Genomic DNA, 19,784 nt, shown 5'->3' on the forward strand with positions numbered 1-19,784 from the left:
ATCACCCAACCAAAAATGTCACCCAACCCCAGAGATCACCCAACCCCAGGTACATCCCAATCCAAGATATCACCCAACCCCAGATATCACCCAACCCCAGATATCACCCAACCCCTGACATTACCCTATCCCTTATATCACCCAACCCGAGAGATCACCAAAGCCCAGAGATCACACAACCCCACACTTCACCCAACCCAAGCGATCACCCAACCCCAGAGATCACCCAAACCCAGAGAACACCCAGCCCCAGATATCACCCAACCCCTGAGATCATCATCCCCATAGATCACCCAACCCCAGATATCACACTACCCCAGATATCACACAACCCCAGATATCACCCTACTCCGGATATCACCTAACGATAGATATCACCCAAACCCAGATATCACCTTACCCCAGAAATCACTCAGCCCCAGAAATCACACAACCCGAGAGATCACCCAATCCCAGAGATCACCCAACCCCAGAGATCACCCAACCGCAGGTATCACCCAACCCCAGAGGTCACCCAACAGCAGAGATCAACCAACCCCAGATATCACCCAAGCGGAGATATCACCCAACCCCAGAGATCACCCAAACCCAGAGATCACCCAACCCCAGAGATCACCAAATCCCAGGTATCACCCAACCCCAGAGATCACACAACCACAGATATCACCCAACCTCAGAGATCACCCAACCCCAGATATCACCCAACCCCAGTGATCACCCAACCGCAGATATCACCCAACCCCAGAGATCACCTAAACCCAGAGATCACCCAACCCCAGATAACACGCAACAACGGATATCTCCCAAACCCAGATATCACCCAACCACAGATATCATCCAACCCCAGATATCACCCAACCCCAGAGATCACACAACCCGAGAGATCACCCAATCCCAGAGATCACCCAACCCCAGAGATCACCCATCCCCTGAGGTCACCAAACCCCAGATATCACTCAACCACAGATATCACCCAACCCCAGAGATCACCGAACCCCAGATATCACCCAACCCCAGATATCACCCAACCCCAGAGATCACCCAACCCCAGAGATCACCAAACCCCTGATATCACCCAACCCCAGATATCACCCAACCCCAGATATCACCCTACCCCGGATATCACCCAACCATAGATATCACCCAAACCCAGATATCACCCTACCCCAGAAATTACTCAACCCCAGAGATCACACAACCCGAGAGATCACCCAATCCCAGAGATCACCCAACTCCAGAGATCACCCAACCCCAGATATCACACAACCCCAGATATCACATAACCGGAGATAGCACCCAAACCTAGATATCACCCAGCACGAGAGATCACCCAAACCCAGAGATCACACAACCCCAGATAACACGCAATAACGGATATCAACCAACCCCAGACATCACCGAACCCCAGACATCACCCTACCTCGGATATCACCCAACGCCAGAGATCACCCAACCCCAGAGATCACCCAACCCCTGAGAATACCCAACCACAGAGATCACCCAACCCCAGATATCACCCAGCCCCAGATATAACCCAAAGCCAGATATCACCCTAACCGGGATATCACCCAACCCCAGATATCACCCAACCCCAGAGATCACCCAGCACGAGACATCACCCAACCCAAGACATTACCCTATCCCATATATCACCCAACCCGAGAGATCACCCAAGCCCAGAGATCACACAACCCCACACATCACCCAACCCAAGAGATCACCCAACCCCAGATATCACCCAACCCCAGATATTACCCAACCCCAGAGATCACCCAACACCAGAGATCACCCAAATGCAGATATCACCCATCGCCGGATATCACCCAACCCCAGAGATCACCCAATCCCAGAGGACACCCAACCCCAGATATCACCCAACCTCAGAGATCACCCAACCCCAGGGATCACACAACGCCAGAGATCATCCAACCCCAGATATCACCCAACCCCAGAGATAACCCAAGCCCAGAGATCACACAACCCCACACATCACCCAACCCAGATATCACCATCCCACGGATATCAAAAAACCCCAGAGATCACCCAAACCCAGAGATAACCCAACCCCAGTATCAATCAACCCCAGACATCACCCAACGCCAGAGATCACCCAACCACAGATGTCACCCAGCCCCAGAGATCACCCAACACCAGAGATCACCCAAACCCAGAGATAACCCAACCCCAGTATCAATCAACCCCAGACATCACCCAACGCCAGAGATCACCCAACCCCAGAGATCACCCAGCCCCAGAGATCACCAAACACCAGAGATCACCCAACCCCAGGTATATCCCAATCCAAGATATCACCCAACCCCAGATATCACCCAAACGCAGATATCACCCAACCCCTGACATTACCCTATCCCATATATCACCCAACCCGAGAGATCATCAAAGCCCAGAGATCACACAACCCCACACTTCCCCAAACCCAAGAGATCACCCAACCCCAGAGATCACCCAACCCCAGAGAACACCCAACCCCAGATATCACCAAACACCAGAGATCATCATCCCCAGAGATCACCCAACCCCAGATATCACCCTACCCCAGATATTACCCAACCCCAGATATCACCCTACTCCGGATATCACCCAACGATAGATATCACCCAAACCCAGATGTCACCCTACCCCAGAAATCACTCAAACCCAGAAATCACACAACCCGAGAGATCACCAATCCCAGAGATCACCCAAACCCAGAGATCACCCAACTCCAGATATCACCCAACCGCAGATATCACCCAACCCCAGAGATCACCCAACCGCAGAGATCAATCAATCCCAGATATCACCCAACCGGAGATATCACCCAACCCCAGAGATCACCCAAACCCAGAGATCACCCAACCCCAGATATCACCAAACCCCAGAGATCAAGCAACACAATATATAACCTAACCCTATATATCACGCAAGCCCAGAGATCACCCAACGCCAGAGATCATCCAACCCCAGATATCACAACCCCAGAGATCACCCAACCCAGATATCACCCTCCCCCGGATATCAACCAACCCCAGAGATCACCCAACGCCTGATATCACCCTCCCCCGGATATCAACCAACCCCAGAAATCACCCATACCCAGATAACACCCAACCCCAGAAATCACCCAACCACATTCATCAAACAACGCCAGAGATCACCCAACCACAGATATCACCCAACCCCAGAGAACAACCTACCCGGGATATCACCAAACCAAAGACATCACGCTACCCCGGATATCACCAACCCCAGATATCACCCAACCCCAAATATCACCCAACCCAGATTTCACCCTCCCCTGGATATCAACCAACCCCAGAGATCACCCAAACCCAGACATCACCCAACGCCAGAGATCACCCAACCACAGATGTCACCCAACCCCAAAGATCACCCAGCCCCAGAGATCACCCAACACCAGGGATCACCCAACCTTAGGTATCACCAAATCCAAGATATCACCCAATCCAAGATATCACCCAACCCCAGCTATTACCCAACCACAGATGTCACCCAACGCCAGATATCATCCAAAACCAGATATCACCAAATCACAGATATAACCCAACCACAGATATCACCCCACCCCGGGTATCTCCCAACAGCAGAGATCACACAACCCCAGAGATCACCCAACCCCAGAGATCACCCAACTCCAGTGATCACCCAATCCCCGATATCACCCAACCCCAGAGATCACACAACTCCAGAGATCACCCAACCCCAGAGATCACCCAACCCCCTGACATCACCCAACCCCAGTGATCACCGAACCCCAGATATCACACAGCCCGGGATATTACCCAACCCCAGAGATCACCCAACCCCAGAGATCACCCAACTGCAGATTTCACCCATCCCCGTATATTACCCAACACCAGAGATCACCCAACACAAGATATCACCCAACCACAGAGATCACCCAACCACAGAGATCACACAACGCCAGATATCACACAAACACAGATATACCCCAACCCCTGATATAACCCTAACACGGATATCACCCAACCACAGATATAAACCAATACCAGAGATCACCCAACCCCAGAGATCACCCAACCCCAGAGATCACCCAACTGCAGATTTCACCCATCCCCGTATATCACCCAACACCAGAGATCACCCAACACCAGATATCACCCAACCACAGAGATCACCCAACCCCAGACATCACACAACCCCAGACATCACCCTACCCCAGATATCACCCAACCCCAGATATTACCCAACCCCAGAGATCACCCACCGTGGAGTTCACCCAACTGCAGATATCACACATCCCCAGATATCACTCAACCCCAGAGATCAACCAACCCCAGAGACCACCCAACCCCAATATCACCCAACCCCAGAAATCACCCAACCCCAGATAACACCCAACCCCAGACATCTCCCAACCCCAGACATCACCCGACCTCGGATATCACCCAAGCCAAGAGATCACCCAGCCCCAGAGATCACCCAACCCCATACATCACTCAACTCCAGATATTACCCACCCCAGATATCACCCAACCCCAGAGATCACCCAATCCCAGGTATCACCCAATCCAATATATTACCCAACCCCAGATATCACCCAACCCCAGATATCACCCTAACCCGGATATCACCCAACCCCAGACATCACCCAGCCCAAGAGATCACCCAACCCCAGAGATCACCCAACCCGGATATCACCCAACCATAGATATCACCCAACCCCAGATATCACCATACCCCAGAAATCACTCAAACACAGAGATCACACAACCCGAGAGATAACCCAATCCTAGAGATCACCCAACCCCAGAGATCACCCAACCCCAGAGACCACCCAACCCCAGATATCACCCAACCGCAGATATCACCCAACCCCAGATATCACACAACAACGGATATGACCCAAACAGATATCATCCAACCCCAGATAATATCCAACCCCATATATCACCCAACTCCGGATATCACCCTTCCCCGGATATCACCAAACCCCAGAGATCAACCAACACCAGATATAATCCCACCCCAGAGATAACCCAAGCCCAGAGATCACACAACGCCAGAGATCATCCAACGGCAGATATCACCCAACCCCAGAGATAAACCAAGCCCAGAGATCACAAAATCCCACACATCACCCAACCCAGATATCACCATCCCACGGATATCAAAAAACCCCAGAGATCACCCAAACCCAGAGATCACACAACCCCAGTATCACCCAACCCCAGACATCACCCAACGCCACAGATCACCCAACCAAAAATTCCACCCAACCCCAGAGATCACCCAGCCCCAGAGATCACCCAACACCAGAGATCACCCAACCCCAGGTATATCCCAATCCAAGATATCACCCAACCCCTGACATTACCCTATCCATATATCACCCAACCCGAGAGATCGCCAAAGCCCAGAGATCACACAACCCCACACTTCACCCAACCCAAGCGATCACCCAACCCCAGAGATCACCCAAACCCAGAGAACACCCAACCCCAGATATCACCCAACCCCAGAGATCATCATCCCCAGAGATCACCCAACCACAGATATCACCCTACCCCAGATATCACACAACCCCAGATATCACCCTACTCCGCATATCACCTAACGATAGATATCACCCAAACCCAGATATCACCCTACACCAGAAATCACTCAACCCCAGAAATCACACAACCCGAGAGATCACCCAATCCCAGAGTTCACACAACCCCAGAGATCACCCAACCCCAGACATCACCCAACCCCAGACAACACCCGAGCCCGGATATCACCCAACGCCAGAGATCACCCAACCCCAGAGATCACCCAACCCCCTGACATCACCCAACCCCAGTGATCACCCAACCCCAAATATCACCCAACCCCGGATATTACCCAACCCCAGAGATCACCCAACCCCAGAGATCACCCAACTGCAGATTTCACCCATCCCCGTATATCACCCAACACCAGAGATCACCCAACCCCAGATATACCCCAACCCCTGATATAACCCTAACACGGATATCACCCAACCACAGATATAAACCAATACCAGAGATCACCCAACCACAGAGATCACCCAACTGCAGATATCACACATCCCCAGATATCACACAACCCCAGAGATCAACCAACCCCAGAGATCACCCAACCCCAATATCACCCAACCCCAGAAATCACCCAACCCCAGCTAACACCCAACCCCAGACATCTCCCAACCCCAGACAAAACCCGACCTCGGATATCACCCAACCCAAGAGATCACCCAACCCCAGAGATCACCCAACCCCATACATCACCCAACTCCAGATATTACCCACCCCAGATATCACCCAACCCCAGAGATCACCCAATCCCAGGTATCACCCAATCCAAGATATTACCCAACCCCAGATATCACCCAACCCCAGATATCACCTTAACCCGGATATCACCCAACCCCAAAGATCACACGGCCCCAGAGATCACACAACCCCAGGCATCACACAACCCCAGACATCACCCAGCCCAAGAGATCACCCAACCCCAGAGATCACCCAACCCCGGATATCACCCAACCCCGGATATCACCCAACCATAGATATCACCCAACCCCAGATATCACCATACCCCAGAAATCACTCAAACACAGAGATCACACAACCCGAGAGATAACCCAATCCCAGAGATCACCCAACCCCAGAGATCACCCAACCCCAGAGACCACCCAACCCCAGATATCACCCAACCGCAGATATCACCCAACCCCAGATATCACACAACAACGGATATGACCCAAACAGATATCATCCAACCCCAGATAATATCCAACCCCATATATCACCCAACTCCGGATATCACCCTTCCCCGGATATCACCAAACCCCAGAGATCAACCAACACCAGATATAATCCCACCCCAGAGATAACCCAAGCCCAGAGATCACACAACGCCAGAGATCATCCAACGGCAGATATCACCCAACCCCAGAGATAAACTAAGCCCAGAGATCACAAAACCCCACACATCACCCAACCCAAATATCACCATCCCACGGATATCAAAAAACCCCAGAGATCACCCAAACCAAGAGATCACACAACCCCAGTATCACCCAACCCCAGACATCACCCAACGCCACAGATCACCCAACCAAAAATGCCACCCAACCCCAGAGATCACCCAGCCCCAGAGATCACCCAACACCAGAGATCACCCAACCCCAGGTATATCCCAATCCAAGATATCACCCAACCCCAGATATCACCCAACCCCTGACATTACCCTATCCATATATCACCCAACCCGAGAGATCGCCAAAGCCCAGAGATCACACAACCACACACTTCACCCAACCCAAGCGATCACCCAACCCCAGAGATCACCCAAACCCAGATAACACCCAACCCCAGATATCACCCAACCCCAGAGATCATCATCCCCAGAGATCACCCAACCACAGATATCACCCTACCCCAGATATCACACAACCCCAGATATCACCCTACTCCGCATATCACCTAACGATAGATATCACCCAAACCCAGATTTCACCCAACCCCATACATCACTCAACTCCAGATATTACCCACCCCAGATATCACCCAACCCCAGAGATCACCCAATCCCAGGTATCACCCAATCCAATATATTACCCAACCCCAGATATCACCCAACCCCAGATATCACCCTAACCCGGATATCACCCAACCCCAGACATCACCCAGCCCAAGAGATCACCCAACCCCAGAGATCACCCAACCCCGGATATCACCCAACCATAGATATCACCCAACCCCAGATATCACCATACCCCAGAAATCACTCAAACACAGAGATCACACAACCCGAGAGATAACCCAATCCTAGAGATCACCCAACCCCAAGGATCACCCAACCCCAGAGACCACCCGACCCCAGATATCACCCAACCGCAGATATCACCCAACCCCAGATATCACACAACAACGGATATGACCCAAACAGATATCATCCAACCCCAGATAATATCCAACCCCATATATCACCCAACTCCGGATATCACCCTTCCCCGGATATCACCAAACCCCAGAGATCAACCAACACCAGATATAATCCCACCCCAGAGATAACCCAAGCCCAGAGATCACACAACGCCAGAGATCATCCAACGGCAGATATCACCCAACCCCAGAGATAAACCAAGCCCAGAGATCACAAAACCCCACACATCACCCAACCCAGATATCACCATCCCACGGATATCAAAAAACCCCAGAGATCACCCAAACCCAGAGATCACACAACCCCAGTATCACCCAACCCCAGACATCACCCAACGCCACAGATCACCCAACCAAAAATGCCACCCAACCCCAGAGATCACCCAGCCCCAGAGATCACCCAACACCAGAGATCACCCAACCCCAGGTATATCCCAATCCAAGATATCACCCAACCCCTGACATTACCCTATCCATATATCACCCAACCCGAGAGATTGCCAAAGCCCAGAGATCACACAACCCCACACTTCACCCAACCCAAGCGATCACCCAACCCCAGAGATCACCCAAACCCAGAGAACACCCAACCCCAGATATCACCCAACCCCAGAGATCATCATCCCCAGAGATCACCCAACCACAGATATCACCCTACCCCAGATATCACACAACCCCAGATATCACCCTACTCCGCATATCACCTAACGATAGATATCACCCAAACCCAGATATCACCCTACCCCAGAAATCACTCAACCCCAGAAATCACACAACCCGAGAGATCACCCAATCCCAGAGATCACACAACCCCAGAGATCACCCAACCCCAGACATCACCCAACCCCAGACAACACCCGAACCCGGATATCACCCAACGCCAGAGATCACCCAACCCCAGAGATCACCCAACCCCCTGACATCACCCAACCCCAGTGATCACCCAACCCCAGATATCACCCAACCCCGGATATTACCCAACCCCAGAGATCACCCAACCCCAGAGATCACCCAACTGCAGATTTCACCCATCCCCGTATATCACCCAACACCAGAGATCACCCAACCCCAGATATACCCCAATCCCTGATATAACCCTAACACGGATATCACCCAACCACAGATATAAACCAATACCAGAGATCACCCAACCACCGAGATCACCCAACTGCAGATATCACACATCCCCAGATATCACACAACCCCAGAGATCAACCAACCCCAGAGATCACCCAACCCCAATATCACCCAACCCCAGAAATCACCCATCCCCAGATAACACCCAACCCCAGACATCTCCCAACCCCAGACAAAACCCGACCTCGGATATCACCCAACCCAAGAGATCACCCAACCCCAGAGATCACCCAACCCCATACATCACCCAACTCCAGATATTACCCACCCCAGATATCACCCAACCCCAGAGATCACCCAATCCCAGGTATCACCCAATCCAAGATATTACCCAACCCCAGATATCACCCAACCCCAGATATCACCTTAACCCGGATATCACCCAACCCCAAAGATCACACGGCCCCAGAGATCACACAACCCCAGGCATCACACAACCCCAGACATCACCCAGCCCAAGAGATCACCCAACCCCAGAGATCACCCAACCCCGGATATCACCCAACCCCGGATATCACCCAACCATAGATATCACCCAACCCCAGATATCACCATACCCCAGAAATCACTCAAACACAGAGATCACACAACCCGAGAGATAACCCAATCCCAGAGATCACCCAACCCCAGAGATCACCCAACCCCAGAGACCACCCAACCCCAGATATCACCCAACCGCAGATATCACCCAACCCCAGATATCACACAACAACGGATATGACCCAAACAGATATCATCCAACCCCAGATAATATCCAACCCCATATATCACCCAACTCCAGATATCACCCTTCCCCGGATATCACCAAACCCCAGAGATCAACCAACACCAGATATAATCCCACCCCAGAGATAACCCAAGCCCAGAGATCACACAACGCCAGAGATCATCCAACGGCAGATATCACCCAACCCCAGAGATAAACTAAGCCCAGAGATCACAAAACCCCACACATCACGCAACCCAAATATCACCATCCCACGGATATCAAAAAACCCCAGAGATCACCCAAACCCAGAGATCACACAACCCCAGTATCACCCAACCCCAGACATCACCCAACGCCACAGAACATCCAACCAAAAATGCCACCCAACCCCAGAGATCACCCAGCCCCAGAGATCACCCAACACCAGAGATCACCCAACCCCAGGTATATCCCAATCCAAGATATCACCCAACCCCAGATATCACCCAACCCCTGACATTACCCTATCCATATATCACCCAACCCGAGAGATCGCCAAAGCCCAGAGATCACACAACCACACACTTCACCCAACCCAAGCGATCACCCAACCCCAGAGATCACCCAAACCCAGATAACACCCAACCCCAGATATCACCCAACCCCAGAGATCATCATCCCCAGAGATCACCCAACCACAGATATCACCCTACCCCAGATATCACACAACCCCAGATATCACCCTACTCCGCATATCACCTAACGATAGATATCACCCAAACCCAGATTTCACCCAACCCCATACATCACTCAACTCCAGATATTACCCACCCCAGATATCACCCAACCCCAGAGATCACCCAATCCCAGGTATCACCCAATCCAATATATTACCCAACCCCAGATATCACCCAACCCCAGATATCACCCTAACCCGGATATCACCCAACCCCAGACATCACCCAGCCCAAGAGATCACCCAACCCCAGAGATCACCCAACCCCGGATATCACCCAACCATAGGTATCACCCAACCACAGATATCACCATACCCCAGAAATCACTCAAACACAGAGATCACACAACCCGAGAGATAACCCAATCCTAGAGATCACCCAACCCCAGAGATCACCCAACCCCAGAGACCACCCGACCCCAGATATCACCCAACCGCAGATATCACCCAACCCCAGATATCACACAACAACGGATATGACCCAAACAGATATCATCCAACCCCAGATAATATCCAACCCCATATATCACCCAACTCCGGATATCACCCTTCCCCGGATATCACCAAACCCCAGAGATCAACCAACACCAGATATAATCCCACCCCAGAGATAACCCAAGCCCAGAGATCACACAACGCCAGATATCATCCAACGGCAGATATCACCCAACCCCAGAGATAAACCAAGCCCAGAGATCACAAAACCCCACACATCACCCAACCCAGATATCACCATCCCACGGATATCAAAAAGCCCCAGAGATCACCCAAACCCAGAGATCACACAACCCCAGTATCACCCAACCCCAGACATGACCCAACGCCACAGATCACCCAACCAAAAATGCCACCCAACCCCAGAGATCACCCAGCCCCAGAGATCACCCAACACCAGAGATCACCCAACCCCAGGTATATCCCAAGCCAAGATATCACCCAACCCCTGACATTACCCTATCCATATATCACCCAACCCGAGAGATCGCCAAAGCCCAGAGATCACACAACCCCACACTTCACCCAACCCAAGCGATCACCCAACCCCAGAGATCACCCAAACCCAGAGAACACCCAACCCCAGATATCACCCAACCCCAGAGATCATCATCCCCAGAGATCACCCAACCACAGATATCACCCTACCCCAGATATCACACAACCCCAGATATCACCCTACTCCGCATATCACCTAACGATAGATATCACCCAAACCCAGATATCACCCTACCCCAGAAATCACTCAACCCCAGAAATCACACAACCCGAGAGATCACCCAATCCCAGAGATCACACAACCCCAGAGATCACCCAACCCCAGACATCACCCAACCCCAGACAACACCCGAACCCGGATATCACCCAACGCCAGAGATCACCCAACCCCAGAGATCACCCAACCCCCTGACATCACCCAACCCCAGTGATCACCCAACCCCAGATATCACCCAACCCCGGATATTACCCAACCCCAGAGATCACCCAACCCCAGAGATCACCCAACTGCAGATTTCACCCATCCCCGTATATCACCCAACACCAGAGATCACCCAACCCCAGATATACCCCAACCCCTGATATAACCCTAACACGGATATCACCCAACCACAGATATAAACCAATACCAGAGATCACCCAACCACAGAGATCACCCAACTGCAGATATCACACATCCCCAGATATCACACAACCCCAGAGATCAACCAACCCCAGAGATCACCCAACCCCAATATCACCCAACCCCAGAAATCACCCAACCCCAGATAACACCCAACCCCAGACATCTCCCAACCCCAGACAAAACCCGACCTCGGATATCACCCAACCCAAGAGATCACCCAACCCCAGAGATCACCCAACCCCATACATCACCCAACTCCAGATATTACCCACCCCAGATATCACCCAACCCCAGAGATCACCCAATCCCAGGTATCACCCAATCCAAGATATTACCCAACCCCAGATATCACCCAACCCCAGATATCACCCTAACCCGGATATCACCCAACCCCAAAGATCACACGGCCCCAGAGATCACCCAACCCCAGGCATCACACAACCCCAGACATCACCCATCCCAAGAGATCACCCAACCCCTGAGTTCACCCAACCCCGGATATCACCCAACCATAGATATCACCCAACCCCAAATATCACCCTACCCCAGAAATCACTCAAACACAGAGATCACACAACCCGAGAAATCACCCAATCCCAGAGATCACCCAAACCCAGAGATCACCCAACCCCAGAGACCACCCAACCCCAGATATCACCCAACCCCAGATATTACCCAACCGGAGATATCACCCAACCCCAGATATCACGCAACAACGGACATGACCCAAACAGATATCATCCAACCCCAGATAACATCCAACCCTATATATCACCCAACTCCGGATATCACCCTTCCCCGGATATCCCCAAACCCCAGAGGTCATCCAACGGCAGATATCACCCAACCCCAGAGATAACCCAAGCACAGAGATCACAAAACCCCACACATCACCCAACCCAGATATCACCATCCCACGGTTATCAAAATACCCCAGAGATCACCCAAACCCAGAGATCACACAACCCCAGTATCACCCAACCCCAGACATCACCCAACGCCACAGATCACCCAACCAAAAATGTCACCCAACCCCAGAGATCACCCAGCCCCAGAGATCACCCAACACCAGAGATCACCCAACCCCAGGTATATCCCAATCCAAGATATCACCCAACCCCAGATATCACCCAACCCCAGATATCACCCAACCCCTGACATTACCCTATCCCTTATATCACCCAACCTGAGAGATCGCCAAAGCCCAGAGATCACACAACCCCACACTTCCCCCAGCCCAAGCGATCACCCAACCACAGAGATCACCCAAACCCAGAGAACACACAACCCCAGATATCACCCAACCCCAGATATCACCCTACTCCCGATATCACCTAACGATAGATATCACCCAAACCAAGATATCCCCCTACCCCAGAAATCACCCAGCCCCAGAAATCACACAACCCGAGAGATCACCCAATCCCAGAGATCACCCAACCCCAGAGATCACCCAACCCCAGGTATCGCCCAACCCCAGAGATCACCCAACCGCAGATATCAGCCAACCCCAGAGATCACCCAACCCCAGAGATCACCCAACAGCAGAGCTCAACCAACCCCAGATAACACCCAACCCCAGAGATCACCCAACCCCAGAAATCACCCAACCGCAGATATCACCCAACCCCAGAGATCACCTAAACCCAGAGATCACCCAACCCCAGATAACACGCAACAACGGATATCACCCAAACCCAGATATCACCCAACCCCAGATATCATCCAACCCCAGATATCACCCAACCCCAGTGATCTCACAACCCGAGAGATCACCCAATCCCAGAGATCACCCAACACCAGAGATCACCCATCCCCTGAGGTCACCAAACACCAGATATCACCCAACCACAGATATCACCCAACCCCAGAGATCACCCAACCCCAGATATCACCCAACCCCAGATATCACCCAACCCCAGAGATCACCCAACCCCAGAGATCACCAAACCCCAGATATCACCCAACCCCAGATATCACCCAACCCCAGATATCACCCTCCCCCGGATATCAACCAACCGCAGAGATCACCCAAACCCAGAGATCACCCAAATCCAGTATCACCCAAACCCAGACATCACCCAACGCCAGAGATCACCCAACCACAGATGTCACCAAACCCAAAAATCACACAGCCCTAGAGATCACCCAACACCAGGGATCACCCAACCTTAGGTATCAGCCAATCCAAGATATCACCCAACCCCAGATATCACCCAACCACAGATATAACCCAACCACAGATATCACCCCACCCCGGATATCACCCAACACCAGAAATCACCCAACCCCAGAGATCACCCAACCCCAGAGATCACCAAACTCCAGAGATCACCCAATCCCCGATATCACCCAACCCCAGAGATCACCCAACTCCAGACATCACCCAACCCCAGACATCACCCGAACCCGGATATCACCCAAAGCCAGAGATCACCCAACCCCAGAGATCACCCAATCCCCTGAGATCACCCAACCCCAGTGATCACCCAACCCCAGATATCACCCAACCCCGGATATTACCCAACCGCAGAGATCACCCAACCCCAGAGACCACCCAACTGCAGATTTCACCCATCCCCGTATATCACCCAACACCAGAGATCACCAAACCCCAGATATCACCCAACCACAGAGATCACCCAACCACAGAGATCACACAACGCCAGATATCACCCAACCCCAGATATAACCCAACGCTTTGGATACTTGTGGGGGGGACGACTTACCAGGGGTAAGCCATGGGGTACGGGCCTCTGGCACGGAGTCTGTCCCTGTTGCTCAGAAGGGAAGGGGGGAGAGGAGCAGAGCATTAGTAATTGGGGACTCTATAGTCAGGGGCACAGATAGGAGATTTTGTGGGAGCGTGAGAGACTCACGTTTGGTATGTTGCCTCCCTGGTGCAAGGGTACGTGATGTCTCGGATCGTGTTTTCCGGGTACTTAGGGGGAAGGGGGAGCAGCCCCAAGTCGTGGTCCACATTGGCACCAACGACATAGGTAGGAAAGGGGACAAGGATGTCAGGCAGGCTTTCAGGGAGCTAGGATGGAAGCTCAGAACTAGAACAAACAGAGTTGTTATCTCTGGGTTGTAGCCCGTGCCACGTGATAGTGAGATGAGGAATAGGGAGAGAGAGCATTTAAACACGTGGCTACAGGGATGGTGCAGGCGGGAGGGATTCAGATTTTTGGATAACTGGGGCTCTTTCTGGGGAAGGTGGGACCTCTACAGACAGGATGGTCTACATCTGAACCTAAGGGGCACAAATATCCTGGGGGTGGGGGGTGGGGGAGATTTGTTAGTGCTCTTTGGGGGGGGGGGGGGGTTAAACTAATGCAGCAGGGGCATGGGAACCTGGATTGTAGTTTTAGGGTAAGGGAGAATGAGAGTATAGAGGTCAGGAGCACAGATTTGACGTCGCAGGAGGGGGGCCAGTGTTCAGGTAGGTGGTTTGAAGTGTGTCTACTTCAATGCCAGGAGTATACGAAACAAGGTAGGGGAACTGGCAGCGTGGGTTGGTACCTGGGACTTCGATGTTGTGGCCATTTCGGAGACATGGATAGAGCAGGGACAGGAATGGATGTTGCAGGTTCCGGGGTTTAGGTGTTTTAGTAAGCTCAGAGTAGGAGGCAAAAGAGGGGGAGGTGTGGCGCTGCTAGTCAAGAGCAGTATTACGGTGGCGGAGAGGATGCTAGATGGGGACTCTTCTTCCGAGGTAGTATGGGCTGAAGTTAGAAACAGGAAAGGAGAGGTCACCCTGTTGGGAGTTTTTTATAGGCCTCCTAATAGTTCTAGGGATGTAGAGGAAAGGATGGCGAAGATGATTCTGGATATGAGCGAAAGTAACAGGGTAGTTATTATGGGAGACTTTAACTTTCCAAATATTGACTGGAAAAGATATAGTTCGAGTACAATAGATGGGTCGTTTTTTGTACAGTGTGTGCAGGAGGGTTTCCTGAAACACTATGTTGACAGGCCAACAAGAGGCGAGGCCACGTTGGATTTGGTTTTGGGTAATGAACCAGGCCAGGTGTTGGATTTGGAGGTAGGAGAGCACTTTGGGGACAGTGACCACAATTCGGTGACGTTTACGTTAATGATGGAAAGGGATAAGTATACACCGCAGGGCAAGAGTTATAGCTGGGGGAAGGGCAATTATGATGCCATTAGACGTGACTTTGGGGGGATAAGGTGGAGAAGTAGGCTGCAAGTGTTCGGCACACTGGATAAGTGGGGCTTGTTCAAGGATCAGCTACTGCGTGTTCTTGATAAGTATGTACCGGTCAGACAGGAAGGAAGGCGTCGAGCAAGGGAATCGTGGTTTACCAAGGAAGTGGAATCTCTTGTTAAGAGGAAGAAGGAGGCCTATGTGAAGATGAAGTGTGAAGTTTCGGTTGGGGCGATGGATAGTTACAAGGTAGCGAGGAAGGATCTAAAGAGAGAGCTAAGTCGAGCAAGGAGGGGACATGAGAAGTATTTGGCAGGAAGGATCAAGGAAAACCCAAAAGCTTTCTATAGGTATGTCAGGAATAAGCGAATGACTAGGGAAAGAGTAGGACCAGTCAAGGACAGGGATGGGAAATTGTGTGTGGAGTCTGAAGAGATAGGCGAGATACTAAATGAATATTTTTCGTCAGTATTCACTCAGGAAAAAGATAATGTTGTGGAGGAGAATGCTGAGCCCCAGGCTAATAGAATAGATGGCATTGAGGTACGTAGGGAAGAGGTGTTGGCAATTCTGGACAGGCTGAAAATAGATAAGTCCCCGGGACCTGATGGGATTTATCGTAGGATTCAACGGGAGGCCAGGGAAGAGAATGCTGGACCTTTGGCTTTGATTTTTATGTCATCATTGGCTACAGGAATTGTGCCAGATGACTGGAGGACAGCAAATGTGGTCCCTTTGTTCAAAAAGGGGAGCAGGGACAACGCCGGCAACTGTAGACCGGTGAGCCTCACGTCTGTCGTGGGTAAAGTCTTGGAGGGGATTATAAGAGACAAGATTTATAATCATCTAGAGAGGAATAATATGATCAGGGATAGTCAGCATGGCTTTGTGAAGGGTAGGTCATGCCTCACAAACCTTATTGAGTTCTTTGAGAAGGTGACTGAACAGGTAGACGAGGGTAGAGCAGTTGATGTGGTGTATATGGATTTCAGCAAAGCGTTTGATAAGGTTCCCCACGGTAGGCAATAGCAAAAAATACGGAGGCTGGGGATTGAGGGTGATTGAGAGATGTGGATCAGAAATTGGCCAGCTGAAAGAAGACAGAGGGTGGTGGTTGATGGGAAATGTTCAGAATGGAGTACAGTCACAAGTGGAGTACCACAAGGATCTGTTCTGGGGCCGTTGCTGTTTGTCATTTTTATCAATGACCTAGAGGAAGGCGCAGAAGGGTGGGTGAGTAAATTTGCAGACGATACTAAAGTCGGTGGTGTTGTCGATAGTGTGGAAGGGTGTAGCAGGTTACAGAGGGATATAGATAAGCTGCAGAGCTGGGCTGAGAGGTGGCAAATGGAGTTTAATGTAGAGAAGTGTGAGGTGATTCACTTTGGAAGGAATAACAGGAATGCGGAATATCTGGCTAATGGTAAAGTTCTTGAAAGTGTGGATGAGCAGAGGCATCTAGGTGTCCATGTACATAGATCCCTGAAAGTTTCCACCCAGGTTGATAGGGTTGTGAAGAAGGCCTATGGAGTGTTGGCCTTTATTGGTAGAGGTATTGAGTTCCGGAGTCGGGAGGTCATGTTGCAGCTGTACAGAACGCTGGTACGGCCGCATTTGGAGTATTGCGTACAGTTCTGGTCACCGCATTATAGGAAGGACGTGGAGGCTTTGGAGCGGGTGCAGAGGAGATTTACCAGGATGTTGCCTGGTATGGAGGGAAAATCTTATGAGGAAAGGCTGATGGACTTGAGGTTGTTTTCGTTGGAGAGAAGAAGGTTAAGAGGAGACTTAATAGAGGCATACAAAATGATCAGGGGGTTGGATAGGGTGGACAGTGAGAGCCTTCTCCCGCGGATGGATATGGCTGGCACGAGGGGACATAACTTTAAACTGAGGGGTAATAGATATAGGACAGAGGTCAGAGGTAGGTTCTTTACGCAAAGAGTAGTGAGGCCGTGGAATGCCCTACCTGCTACAGTAGTGAACTCGCCAACATTGAGGGCATTTAAAAGTTTATTGGATAAACATATGGATGATAATGGCATAGTGTAGGTTAGATGGCTTTTGTTTCGGTGCAACATCGTGGGCCGAAGGGCCTGTACTGCGCTGTATTGTTCTATGTTCTATGTTCTATCACCCAAGTCCTGAAATCACCCAACTTCAGATAACACCCAACCCCAGACATCACCCTACCCCGGATATTACCCAACCCCAGAGATCACCCAACTCCAGAGAATACCCAACACCAGACATCAAACAACCCCAAACATCACCCGACCCCGGATATCACCTAACGCCAGAGAACACCCAAGCCCAGAGACCACCCAACCCCTGAGATCACCCAACCCCAGTGCTCATCCAAACCCAGATATCACCCAACACCAGATATTACCAAACCCCAGAGATCACCCAACCCCAGAGATCACCCAACCCCAGACATTACCCAACTCCAAACATCACCCTACCCCAGATATCACCCAACCCCAGATATTACCCAACCCCAGAGATCACCCACCCCAGAGATCACCCAACTGCAGATATCACCCATCCCCAGATATCACCCAACCCCAGAGATCACCCAAACACAGAGATCACCCAACGCCAGATATCACCAAACCCTAGAAACACCCAACCCCAGATAACACCCAGCCCAGACATCACCCAACCCCATTCATCACCCGACCCCGGATATCACCCAACGACAGAGATCACCCAACCCCAGAGATCACCCAACCCCAGATATCACCCAATCCAAGATATCACACAACCACAGACATCACCCAACCCCATAGATCACCCAACCCCAGAGATCATCCAACGCCAGATATCACCAAACCCCAGATATAACCCAACCCCAGATATCACCCTACCCCGGATATAACCCAACCCCAGAGATCGCCCAACCCCAGAGATTACCCAAACCCAGAGATAACCCAACTCCAGAGATCACCCAACCCCAGACATCACCCAACCCCAGACATCACCCGACCCCGGATATCACCCAACGCCAGATATCACCCAACCCCAGAGATCACCCAACCCCTTGAATCACCCAACCCCAGTGATCAACCAACCCCAGTAATCACCCAACCCCAGATATTACCCAACCCCAGAGATCACCCAACCCCAGAGATCACCCAACACCAGATGTCGCCCAACACCAGATATCACCCAACCCCAGATATCACCCTAACCCGGATATCACCTAACCCCAGATATCACTCAATCCCAGAGATCACCCAACCCCAGAGATCACCCAAAACCAGACATCACCCAACCCCAGACATCAGCCTACATCAGATATCACCCAACCCCAGATATTACCCAACCCAAGAGATCACCCAACCCCAGATATCACCCAGCCCCACAGATCACCCCACACCGGATATCACCCAACGCCAGAGATCACCCAACCCCTGAGATCACCCAACCCCAGAGATCACCCAACACCTGAGATCACCCAACCCCATATATCACCCAACCCCAGATATAAGCCAACC

Source organism: Scyliorhinus torazame, chromosome 20 (assembly GCF_047496885.1).
Source record: "Scyliorhinus torazame isolate Kashiwa2021f chromosome 20, sScyTor2.1, whole genome shotgun sequence".
NCBI classification, from domain to species: domain Eukaryota; kingdom Metazoa; phylum Chordata; class Chondrichthyes; order Carcharhiniformes; family Scyliorhinidae; genus Scyliorhinus; species Scyliorhinus torazame.